At 45.0% G+C, this 13,295-nt stretch overlaps 1 pseudogene; it reads right to left on the bottom strand.

Annotated features, from left to right (window-relative positions):
* Positions 1 to 2,380: 2,380 nt before the first annotated feature.
* Positions 2,381 to 9,497, bottom strand: LOC101830735 (annotated as a pseudogene).
* Positions 9,498 to 13,295: the final 3,798 nt, after the last annotated feature.

Raw genomic sequence — 13,295 nt, 5'->3', positions numbered from 1 at the left:
TTTTCATATTATTTTATTTTCAATACTTGCTTATTTTACTTATATGCTTGTTTGTATATCTATGTTGATGAAAGCCACATGTGAGTGCAGTACCTGCAGAGGCCACAAGAGGCATCAGATCTCTTGTAATTAGAGGTACAGACTGTTGTAAGCCACCTCACATAGATGCTAGAATCCAAGAGAACCACTGAACCACCTTTTCTGCCCCTTCTGTTCTTTTTTTGGGAGAATCATCTACTCTCAGGTTTTAGAAAGCATTGAGAAGTCAGTCATCAGCAGATACCAAGTGAGCACTTCTGTTCTGTGCTCTAGGTGTTGTCTGAGGAGCTAACACACAGGGCACATTGATATCCTGGTGACAATGGCAGCACCTTGGCTCACAACATTGGAACCAGGGTCACAGGTCTGAGGGCACAGAAGCAAATTCAGGTCTGATAAAGCTCTAACCATCTTCCTTCCATTTCCCAGACATCCCAAGCCCCAAAGCCTCCTTTAGAGAATGAACAGTCTCTCCAGGGAAAGGGGAGCTCTGCTAACAAGAGTCAGACATTAGCATAAACACAGGCTGTGTTTGTACTGAGTTGCCTGACAGCTGTTTATGGATGAGGGTATGGGACTGGGTAAGGTTTGTTTTGTGTTTCGGGGCAATGACCCAATAGGCCTGTGCCAATACAATTATTTCTAAAAGACTCTTGAGAATTTGTTCTTTAGAATTGTTCTAAAGGTATTGATAAGGCAGTCTCTCTCTCTCTCTCTCTCTCTCTCTCTCTCTCTCTCTCTCTCTCTCTCTCTCTCTCTCTGGTGTACATTTCAGTTATTTCAATCCCTGCTCCCCCGAGCCTGTCTTTGGCTGGCAGAAGTCCTCAAGGGCTACTTGGTAGATGATCGCTGCTCCTTATCTTTAGAGTGCTGTCAGTCATGTGGTACCTTGGGGCCAGCCCTGTTCACAAGGGTCTTTCTGCCATTCTTGGGCACTCAGGTCTGTGCAGCTCTCAAGGAAAAGCTAAAAAAAAAAAAAAAGAAACAGACTGGAACACTCTTGTTTCTTTATCTGACATGCATTCTGAGACTGAATGGTTTCTTCTTCAAAAGACGATAAGGAACTAATGACTCATATAGGATGGTGATTCCTTTCTCCATATTGAGATACCCCAACATACTGCGGACCTTGTTTATTAGAGTCCACAACATTTATTAAGGTTTGTCCCACACGTGCTGGGTACAGTGGGAGGGAAGTCAAATTTGAAGTAGTTAGGTTCAGAAAAGTGATTTTAATAAGAGAAACCAATCTCACAGAATGGAGAGTTAATAACAGGGATCTGAAGTGGCCAGAGGGCAAATGACTTTGTAAGAATAATTGCAACGGTTCACTGGTGTGTTCTCTCAACACACACTCATGGAATATTTGCTTTGTGCCAAATCCTGCTCTTGGCAGTGGGGAAACAGGTCTTCCCTGGCCTTCAGGGTTTAGCCAGGATACAATCTTCTAATAAAATATTTCACTAATAAATATAACAACAAGGAAAATTTCAATGTGCATGGAGGTTGACTAAAAAAGAAGCCAGTCTAGTCAGAGGTTTAAGGAAGTGCTATTGCAGACAGGTGAGGGACTGGTGACTAAGGGAGAGTTGCTCAGGCAGGGGGAATAGTGGAGAGCCTGTGTTTGGAAGAATTTGCCTCATTGGGCAGAGGAGATACCACATATGTGCTTGTAATCAGAGGGCAAAGTAAGCACGCTGGTAAAGGGGCTGGAGATGGGAGGAGGGTCCTTTAGACCACACCAACTTTGAACTTTATTTTAGGAGCAAAGAATAGAAAATAGTGGGGAGTTAACTCAGTCCAGTGCATCTCAGCTGGTCTCCAGGGACACTTAACAAGCCAAGTGCTGTGACAATGCTGCAATCCCAGTGCTGGGCAGGCAGGGACAGATGGATGCCTGGGGTTTGCTGACCAGCTAGTCTTGCTTGCATGACCAGTTCCAGGCTAGTTAGAGACCTTACCTCAATAATAAAATAAAATAACATGATGAATGGTGTCTGAAAACACACCTGAAGTCATCCTCCACTCTCTACATGTCAGTGTGCGTGTGCACACACACGCGCACACACACACACACACACACACAAGAGCAAACAAAGGACATTAAAAGTCCTTTCAAATGTAGAAGGAAGCTAGAGGAGGCAAGCATAGAAGTTAGGAAGCTGTGACCATAGTCTTAGTGACACAATGAACGTTCTTATGGAATAAGGTGGGTGATAGAAACAAGCCAGTAAAGTCTTTTTTCCCCCACTTAAACTGGAAACACCTTTATTGGCAGGTTAAGACAGTCATATACAAAGACAAATACAAGACAATGAAGTGTAAAACTGCAGCACATGGGCTAATATTCTTTACCCTCATCATCTTCTTCAGCACTATTTGCCACAACCTCCTCATAACCCATGTCTTCATGGGCCTCAGAGAACCCACCCTCTTCCATGCCCTCACCCACATACCAGTGCACAAAGGCATGCTTGGCATACATCAGATCAAACTTGTGATCTAGGTGAGCCCAGGCCTCAGTGATGGCTGTGGTGTTGCTCAGCATATACACAGCTCTCTGGACCTTGGCCAGGTCTCCACCAGGTACCACAGTGGGAGGCTGGTGATTAATGCCAATCTTGAAGCCAGTAGGGCAACAGTCCACAAACTGGATGGTACGCTTAGTCTTGATGGTGGCAATGGCAGCATTGACATCTTTGGGAACCACATCCCCACAGTACAGTAGGCAGCAAGCCATGTACTTACCATGGCGAAGATCACATTTTACCATCTGATTGGCTGGCTCAAAGCAGGCATTGGTGATCTCTGCTACTGTAAGCTGCTCATGGTAGGCTTTCTCAGCAGAGACGACAGGGGCATATGTGGTCAGAGGGAAATGGATGCGAGGGTAGGGTACCAGGTTGGCCTGTCAGATCAACATTCAGGGCTCTATCAAATCTGAGGGAAGCAGTGATGGAAGACACAATCTGGCTAATAAGGTGGTTAAGGTTAGTGTAGGTTGTACGCTTGATGTTGAGGTTTCTACGACAGATGTCATAGATAAGCCAGTAAATTCTGTGGGCATTTAGAAAGTGGGCTGTAGAGGAACTGGTGAGCAGATGAATGTTGGTGAGGAGAGAATAGGGGTTTCAAAATAGTTGCTAAGTAGTCATCATGATATAACAGCCATTGGGCCTGAAGAAGACATACATCCAAGGCTGACTGTAAGGAGAGGTCAGAAGCCCAGATCCAGTCAGAATGAGTTTGAGATGCTCAAGGGATGCCCAAATACAGACTATGAAAAAAGTAGCTTTGTTTAAAATACAGAAGAGCTATGTCTAACGTACCTATACTGGAACTGTCAAGGAAGATTTGTCAAAGTCTTTGGGAGGGATTTTTTTCCCACTTCATGACAGCTGTACCTAAGACTAAGGGCCCCAGTGAGGGATGAAATGAAGGTATTGAGATAGTGTGCCTAGAGGAGAAAAAGCAGAACCAAAAAATGACTGTCACAGAGGTTGAGTAATGTGCATGGAAGTCACTGCAGCTGCGATGACAGTGTAGTAATAGTGTGTATAGCAGAAGATGAAGGAAGAGGAGGGGACGAGGGGGAGAAATGGAAGCAGAAGATGGGCAGGATAAGAAGGAGAACAAAAATAAGAAAAAGATGATGAAGAGGAAGAAAGGGGGAGAACACAAAACAGGTGGAAGAGGAGAAAAAGAACAGAATTTAAAAATGAAAACAAAAGGAGAGGAGAAGTAGGAGAAATAGAGGAAGGAGATTCGCTAATGGCTGTGGCCCCAGGAGCAGCCACAGTGGCTGCAGGCACAGCAGCAGCATCCTGGGAACGGATAGCAGCGTTGGCTACAGCAGCAGCAAGGGCTGAGTTATGGACTGGAGTTCTGCAGTGCAGCAGTTCAGTCTATGTTTTCCAAGCAGATTGCATCATCTGACAGCTCAGTGCAATAGGAAGTTTTCAGATGAGAAAATGAAGAGGCAGAGTTATGAGGTTGTGCTGTCCCGAGAGGACTGGTAGGAGCAGGATGGAAGTGGAAATGTGACTGCCCGAGTGCTCCTCAAGCTGCACTCCTACCATGTGCACAGTGATGGTGATGGCTCTCCCATGGGTTCACAGTCCCTGGCGCTTCCCAAAGAATTGTAACTCTCTGTCTAGTTCATCCACCAATGGGTGATCCGAGCTCCGACTGGGCCCTGGTTCATAGGAGGACTTGGAACTTAACAAGAAGCAAGATTTCACCCTGAAGAATGAACAAATTCAATATGTCATGCTGGTTTGCTGTAAGATCATTAATGTTTTGTTTGCTAAAGCTGAATTCTGAGTCTACCTTCTGATCTAGCCATCTTCTTTCACTACAAACTAAATGTCACAAACCTATTCAGAAGCATTTTGAAAAGTCAGTCCATTAAAACGAAAAGATTTTGGAATCCTGCATATACTCATGTAATTAGATGCTCATCCCCTGAGTTCATGCTCTCAGATTCAAGACATATATCTATACTCTCCCTGCCACCACCCACTGACCACTCACACTCAGTGTTGTTAAAGTTTAATGTGGAAGTAGTGTTTTTTTCTCCTCTGCAAGCTGCAAAGACGACTTTGAAATCATGCTGTGATAAGCCTGGGTCAGCCATAGCTATATAAATGATTCACCGAGCTTTTTAGGCGTGTAACATTATGCTTTCCATTCCATAACTAAGAGTATTTATGCATAGAAAAAAGGGACAGGATTTTGCATTAAAAAGAGAACAGATTTGGGAACCACCTGGACCCTGGTTTAAACTCTGTATAGACTGTCGACAAGTCATTGCTTTATGTAAGTATTAATTTCTCTAATTTTAAAGCATAGACACTCATGCAGTGGGATTTACATAGGACACCCTTACAACTCAAAGCTTCATGCCACAAATGTACTAGATAACTCAATCAATGCACATTTCCGCCCCTGTTCCTGGAATAAGCGTTTACATAAGAGAAGTGAGAGACTTGCAGGCTGTGAGGTACTGTGGCTTTTGAGGATTTGCTTCGTCTTTGTCTCTTGCTATTTTCTTACAAGGCTGCAGGCCCTAGCTCGATGGAATCTGCGGAAACTCTGAAGTGTGGGAACACGCCATCTGACTGTCATGACCCCACATGCCATCTGACTGTGAGGATTTCTCTTTCATTTAAGACTGAGCTCAACCGTGACCTTCAACTATTCTCTGTGTTGCACCCCATCTATCAAGGTGTTACTTCCTTCTTCAGTGTATATATGAATTTACATGTTCAAGTGTGTGTGTGTGGGTGGGTGTAGGCCAGAGGTCAGCCTCATATGTCTTTCCCTGGCTATCACTCACCTTGGCTGACTGTCAAACAGGATATCTTCATTGACTAGCTAGATTGCCATACAGACCCAGGGATGCACCCATCCCTGCCTCCTTAAGCATTGGAAATGCAAGAACATGTCCGTGCCTGGTTTGTAAAATGGGGTTTGGGGGATTGAACTCAGGTCCCCATGGTTGGGAGGCAAGAACCTTGTGGACTGAATGACCTCTTGAGCCCCACTTTCTCCTTTTTTGGTATCCACTAAGTCTATAAACCATATCCTCCCCCTTTATTTTTGGTTACTCGGTACCATGTTTGTTTGCTTATATTTTTTTCCACCCCAACAAGAGAAAGTGTTCATTCAGGTCAGAGATTTTGGGCAATTAACCTGGATCCATGGCAGGTTGCAAGTAATTGGTGCTGTAAGACAGCTTGAATCAATAAATGTGATTGTCAATTATTATCAATATCAGAACAAGGATTTTTTTGTTTCAGATAGAACACGAGCACACACACACGCACACACACAGAGAGCATGGGGATGCAGTAGCAGAATGAATTTGAATGCTATCATGAGGTGTGTTGGACAGTCCTTGACCATATGGTAAGAAGCATGGCATTAAGCACAGCCGTGTTTCACTTTGGCTTCATTTTTTATCACTTGTCCTTCATGAACTAATTTGCATTCTCTCAATAGATAACAAATATCTGTGTACTGAAAGGGTCATACAAATCTTCTGGTCAACAAGATAGTTATAGATAGAGAAGAGGAAACAACAGTAAAACAAACAACAAACCAAGCCAAAGATTGGTCTCAAGCCCCAGAAAAGTAAACGTTTCTGTAAGATGGCATCATTCACTACTCATTAACTTCCCTTAGTGCTCACTGCAGAAGTGCCCCTGCCAAGCCACCAATGCCTTCCTTGTTGAAAGTGCATGGGTGTTTCTTTTCTCATAAAGCATGGCCCAGATTCGACCAGTCCCTACTTCTTACATAACTCTCCAAATTTTGATATCCCATAAGACAGTAAAATCCAAATATGGCATGTGGGTAATGATATGCAGTCCCACAGTATGGCAGCAAGAAGAACTTTGTTCCTTTCCCACGGAGTGTAGTCCTGGGCAGGTGGCTTCAGTGGTTCAAGCCTCAGGGCTTCCACTTGTGAAGGCACATAGGAGGATATGAAGAGAATCCCTCCATGAATATGAAGAGACACCCCTCCCATGCAGTGCTCAGAACAGACTGGCCAGTATGGAGAGTTACTTGCCCCTGGTGTGTCACCAGCATCTCTGGCTTCTGTCTCTAGTCTGCTTCCTTGGCTTCTACTCTCTGGTTCTTCCCCCTTTTTAAAAAAGGAGTTTCTCCATGGACTTCCCCTTTTTGAGCTCTGCATTCTTCCTGACACTGCATACCCTGCGATCTTCTTTTTATGCTTCTCTCCATTTTGTTTCTAGCCTGGATTTTTCTTCCTAGGGTATGTTTCAGGCATCTCTCAGGGACTGCAGCCTCACTCTGCTTAGATAGAGGGCACAGCCTTCTCCTGAAACTCAAACCTTTCTGGAACATCATCCCCTGTCTTACAAGGCACCCAGGAGCTCAGGCCAGAGTCCTTCCAGCCATTCAGGCAGTTATCCATCCTGTCCTGCTGTGTCACACCATCCCCACATCCATTCCCACTGCAGTGCCTTCCTTCCGGCAGAGGCATTTCCAGTAGCCTTCTAATTGGTCCCCTTGCTGCCGTTCCTGCCCATCTTCACTCCATCACCCAGCTGGAGGGCTCTTTCCACGGTGAACATCAGATCACGCCAGTCCCCTGCCTAGACCACCTCAATAAATTCTCTTTATTTCGAAGATAGAGTCTTGTCTCCTTCATAGGGTGCACTGGATACTGCGATGTGCCGTCTGCCCTGCCCCTAGACCCTGACAGTCATTCTCTCGGCTCCAAAGGCATGGACTGCTACTAGCTCACAGCTGACATCTTCTTAGAGTCAGAGTGGTTGAGGAAATCAGATGCTGACTTCTGCAGGCTGGGAGCAGTCAACTGGACCTCTTCAGGAAGGTCACTGCCACATTCAAGGGGGCACCACCATACAAAGCTCAAGTGACAATGGTTTGGTGTGGTGGCGCAGAGATCTGCCTTCCTCTTTCTTTTTTTTCCTTTCTTTTTCTTTTATTTTTTAAAACTTGGGGTATCTTTTAACAGCTACCCCAGCTCTAGCTCCCACTCTAGGAACACAGAAACCCCTGTTGTTCCCCGACTTGTAACTCATCTCCTCCCTCTGCCCATTTCGGCTTCTGTCTTTCTTTTCCTTACATGTGTGCTTTCTGAGGACTCTCCCTAGTAAAAGCGGCAGCGTGCACCGTCCACCGTCCTTCATGATCTGGTCTAGCACAACGCCACTGGCCAGTCGGTTATCTGGTGCCTTGCTTAGTGGGAACAATGTGCATAAAACATGAAAAGTGAAAAGGAAGCATCCTTTCATGTGGTCAGCAGATCCCAGGGCGGGTGGCCATTCAGAGCACATCCAGAGCAGTGAACAACGAGTCTTGTAGACCCCAAGCAGCTGTCAGAGGCCTTGCAGGTAGTGGTGGGGGAGGCAGAGGGCTTGGTAGTGATGGGAGCCTGCCATGTGTGTGGGGGCGGGGAGGACAGAGGGGCTTACTCTTATTGTTAATGCTTCATTGTGACAGCATTTACTTTGGAATTTATTTTCTCACATTCTACAGTCTGCCAAGTCAAGAAACAAAAGAAAAGGCAAATCAGAATGTACTTTGCTCCTCTAACACAGATTTCACCTTTTAAAATGACCTGAGAGCAGCAAGGGCACACTGCTGGCAGAACTCTTCATGAAGTTTGGTGGTAACCTGATCCCATCACACAAAGGGTAATGACAATAGCAGCATCATGCCATTCTGAGCCGTTCTGAGCCATGCCCATTAGTTCAGTGCTTGCTGTGCCTTCTTTATGATACTCCTGAGTTTTTGATGCTGTTATTGTACCTGTGTGCATTGTATTGACCTCTCTGACTTTCTTGAAGCGTGTCTCTTCTGTGATGACCATACCAGTAACCTTGTAATTGCTTGTTTTCTCTTTTCACCAGCTATTAGGAAGCTCAGAGCTCAGTTTCCAAGGCATGGAGGCTACAAATATGTGTGTTGTGGACACTGATCTTCTGGCTTTCTTGTAATGTTTTGCTTATATTTATTTTCCTTTTCCTTCATTTCCTCATCAGAATTAGTCCATAACTGTTCTGATTCCAATCTTTTTTAAGATTGAAAAGAGAAACACTAGACAATTAAGCATTTTAATGATCACAATGTATTATAATTGACCATCTGTGATGGTTGATCTTCACTATCAATTTGATTGGATGGAGGGCTGCCTAGGCAATTAGTAAAAACACATCTCTGTGTGTATGGTGTATGGGGTGGTGTATGTTCCAGAGAAGACTGAATCATGAGGGCTTTGACCTTTTTTTTCCATTAATGAACTCAAAATCAGAACAGGCTTTTGCGGGGTGGTGATATTGTAGAAATAGGTCCCGACTGAAGGAAGTGGGTCACAGGGCATGCGTCTTTGTGAGCTTTTTCTTGTCTAATGGAAGGAGTTAAGTTCCTGGGGTATATCCTAAGAGCTGTATCTTACCCTGACCTCTTCTGTTCACCCTCTTCTCTTGGTTTCCTGTCTTCTATGAAGAAGCTTCTCCATCAACATCCCAACTGCCACGATGTTCCACTTCAGTCTGTGGGACCAAGTGCTCATGGACTGAGCTGAAATTTTGCACCTAAATAACCCCCTCCTCTCTCACACTGTTTCTCTCAAATACCTGATCATAGAGGGGAAAAACTAATTAACAGAAATGGTGTGTGTGTGTGTGTGTGTGTGTGTGTGTGTGTGTGTGTGTAGTTGGCATCTAATGGGCAGAGGTTGTCCCAGCTTGGCTATCAATAACCAAAAGTGACCTGGCCTAAAGTCAATAGTACTAGGATCATAGAAGTTCAACATGGAGCAATCTTTCACCTTTCTTGACACCCGAGAAGCCTCTCTCCCTGCTTCCACTATTTGCAGAGGAGATAGTCCATACCCAGGGGTTGGGGGAAGGCAGTCCCTGCTTTCTAGTTTCTGCTTCTTGTGAGAAGCTGGTGTCCATGCTGACAGAGATGAGTGAGCACATTGCAGAGAGAGTTCCCAGAGGTAATCCGGGACTCATCAGGAGCCAGTTCCCCACCCCGTCTTAAAATCAAGAGGCAGATAATAAGCTGCATTTATTGGTATGGACCTGGGTTGGATTTCAGGACAGAAGAGATCATTTGTCAGGGCTAGCTCTTGGGGACACTTCTGCCAATTTGAAAACACATGAGTAAATTAGCCTGGATGGTGCATAGCTAGTCATTGCATAAGGGCTGTGTAGCTTAGCTTTGTCTGATAGTCTCAAGGTCTGGCCCCACGTTTTAATGCCCCGATAACTTACTATATGAGTATTAGTTCAACTCTATGTGCTGGAGTTTGGCTTGGGTTTTGTGAATCTAATCTCAATCTATGTGAATGCCAACCAGCAAAGTAGCTACCACCAGTCTTCCTTTTGTGGATAAGGAGACTGAATCCTGTCCAAGGTCACCAAGTAACAGAGAGATCAGTTCCCCTGATTAAGCTTCAGGGGTGATTCTGGGCCTGAAATATACCTGACAGTGGTTTTTTGTTTTTGCTTTTAATTATTTTCCAATACTTAAAAAATGAAAGGTGTTACAAAGTCAACTTATTGTTCATCCTAAAAACTATCTAGCCACCTTGACCTTGAATGGTGACTTCCAGTTTTTCTGCCGTCGTCATTCATTAGTAACCAGATTGGCTTCAGTAAGGATCTGAGATCTTAACTCCCAGTCAGAAGCACCTTGGCACGTGGGTGTCGGGCGGAGACAGCCGCACTGAGTGTCTTATGAGTTGTGTCATGGCAATACACAGCATGACACAATCCACGTCTTGGACTTGAGCAGTCCTTTTGGGTAGAAGAGTGGGAGTATTCACAGTCCATCCCTAGGGCAGGAAGTGCAGAAGAAGTCAAGACTTGCTTAGAAGCCAGCTCAGAGGCCTCTCTCCAAATCCTTCTTGGACTGTCTGTAAAAGAGGAAGGGTTTTAGAATTCCTATGGATATTGTTAGACTGGATGCCAGGTCCAAGTCAATGCCCTAGGAGGTTCAGCTGTAATTCTGCTGTTCAAGGGAAATCAGATAACGTAAAGAACCCCACTATCGAAGAATTTGACTTAACAAGGCTTACTTATGTCTCAATGCACTGCAGGTTAGAATTGCATCATCTTTCCCATCTATCAATAATGTATAAATGTGTGCTAAATTGTCGTGCATGCCTTTAGTCGTGGGGAATGCAGAACAAATAATTGTCTTACAGAGCCTTAGATGATACACACCATTACCCTTCCTGCATTAAACATAGTTTTAGGGTACCTAGGGAGGGAGGTCCCAGGGGAATGTTTTCACATCTTCCTCTTCTGGATTCAGTTGGCTACAAGACAAAGGTCAGAAGCACACTGCTTGATGACAATGAAGCTACCCTGTTTCTTTCACTATACCTAGGTTGACAGCCTCTTGTGAATCTTGTTCCATCTTTAAAGCAATTTTGTAAGGATTCAGGCATTATGCTGGCCTGCCTCTGTCACCTGGCAGAATGCACTCAGGCAGTACCCTCATCAGCTCAGGGCTCCAAGGTTACATAGTCTGCATATAAGTGCAAAGGACCCGTTTAAAAGAAAGACCTCTGCCCCTTTCTCTTTTCTGCTGTTCCCTTGGGGCAGATAGGACTTTTCCTGCCTCCCTGTTCTCATCTGTCCTCTCTCTGTCTCTGTGTCTCTTTACATCTTTTCTCTTTCCTTCCCTCCCTTTCCTTTTCTAATAGAACTTCTTACTAAGTTCTGTCTGCCTGGCATGTTTGTCCCCTGCCTCAGTCATCCTCACCAGACATGGAATTCACCAAGGTCCCCCTCGTGCTTTATCATAACATATTCCTAACAAACTCCCTACAGTGGGTGGACGTATTATCTATCTTCCGCAGATGTGGAAACCAAGGCTTTGAGAGCTTACAGGCTGAAGGTCACCAGCTAGTATAAACTGTAATTGGTATTCAAATAGTTTTCCTGGCTTCCAAAAGTTTCCACCCTCCACTTATGTAAATTTGCCAGCAATTTAAATTAAACTATTTGGCCTCCCCAAGAGTACAATTTGGAAGAGATTCATCCATCCCATTTCCTAATTATCCGGTGAAAATCTATGAGTCTCACGGACTGGAAGCATTCATCATTGTATAAGACTTGGACTCCAAGAAGCATGGGTTTGAGAACTCATTTAGGATCAGCTTGGTGTAAAGAGGAGCTAGGAATAGGCAGGGGATCTTCCAGGGTCCCTCCTGACTACCTATCTCCCCAGTGTTCCCTTAACTAGAAAAAAAACAGAGAACATCTGCCCAAGTTACTAAATGTTTCAGTTTGCTCCTTGCTAAGAAACATAACTTTTTGTTCAGGGGATCTCAGTTAGCAAGAGTCAACCTGTGGTTAATGAGAGGAAATGGAGGGATTCCAGAATGGAAGGCTTTATTTCTGTTTCATAAGAACCACGCGTTAAGTAGGAAAGGACCTGTCTTTATTTTAATTGAAGAGAGGAGGGCAGCCTATATGCATCTCTAAGCTTTAGTAGAAAGACCGGGCTGTGGGTGGACTTCTGAAGTCTTTTCTTTGAGGCTTGGATGAAAACAGGCATTCCGTGGATTCTCCTTCCTTGGTTTTTACCTCTCTCTGTTTCTGTCTCCACACAGCACTGGCTTTACTTAGCGCCTGGGGTTTGACCGCAAAAGCCAGCGATGTTAAACATTCTAGGAGCAAGACAAACTAGGGAACTAAAGAGCTCAGGGACCTGTGAGTGGGTGGAGAGATGCAGAGCCCACGCCCTGCGTGGAATGTACTGGACCTCAGACCTGGGAAAAGGGCCTCTTATTTCCCTAATACCCTAGCTGTGCCAAGTCCCCTGCTGGGTGTTTTAGACTTATATTTGGCCCTCCCATCAGGCAAGGTGTTATTCACAAGGGGCAGATAAGAGGCTAAGGCTGGGAAGTGGAACCGGATTTAAATCTTTATCTTTTCTGTGCCATGGTTCCTAGGCTCTTTGTACGCAGTGCCTTCAGCTGGGGGTGTGTCCTATTTAAGGGTTATATCAAGTACTCTAGGGTGACCACGTATTTTAAGTGTTTATTTGTTCATTTATTTTAAAGGAGGAAGGGTTTGTTTTGGCTTGGGGTTCGAAGGGCTCTAATGAATGTGGGAAAGAGTAGATCAACCTTGGCAGTAGCAGCAGCTTGTGATGAATGCTCAGATCTTAGCCAATAAGATAGCTTAATTTACGTTTTCTTTTTTGATATGTTTTCCCTATGTAGCCCAGGCTGGCCTCAAACTTGTGGGCTTTCTTCCGTCACTTAGGAAGTGCTGGAATCACTGGAGCTAGGGAGCCAAGGACTACCACAGGCCGAAGTAAGCAGAGCAGCTTACAGCCCTGCCTGAGGGAAAGGCTTCCCAGTGTATTGGCTCTGCTCCAGCAGGAGAGAGTCTTCCAGCTGGGGATGTTTGCCCAGTGTAGCAGTTTTGCTCTAGCAGAAGGTTTCCCTGGCTAAGGTGCTACAGTTCAGCTCTGCTCCAGGAGTGGAGAGCCGAGTGTAACAACTCCGCTCTGCCAGGGGAAGGTTTCCCCGGCAAAAGTGTTACAGCCCTGCTCGCTCTGCTCTGCCCAGGGTTACCTCTGCTCTGTCACTAAAAAAGGTCTTCACCCAAAGCTCATCCAAGGGGTTTATTGGGAGGGAAGAATCCAGGAGAGTGGTTGCCTGCTGTCACAGTGGTAGAGGACAGCGGGGTAGCAGGAACAGCCACAAGCTGAACAAACACAGGGTTTAT

The sequence above is a fragment of the Mesocricetus auratus genome, unplaced genomic scaffold, assembly GCF_017639785.1.
Source record: "Mesocricetus auratus isolate SY011 unplaced genomic scaffold, BCM_Maur_2.0 Super-Scaffold_100007, whole genome shotgun sequence".
Taxonomy (NCBI): domain Eukaryota; kingdom Metazoa; phylum Chordata; class Mammalia; order Rodentia; family Cricetidae; genus Mesocricetus; species Mesocricetus auratus.
The sequence above is the reverse complement of the archived record's forward strand: the minus strand, read 5'-3'. Positions and strand labels throughout refer to the sequence as shown.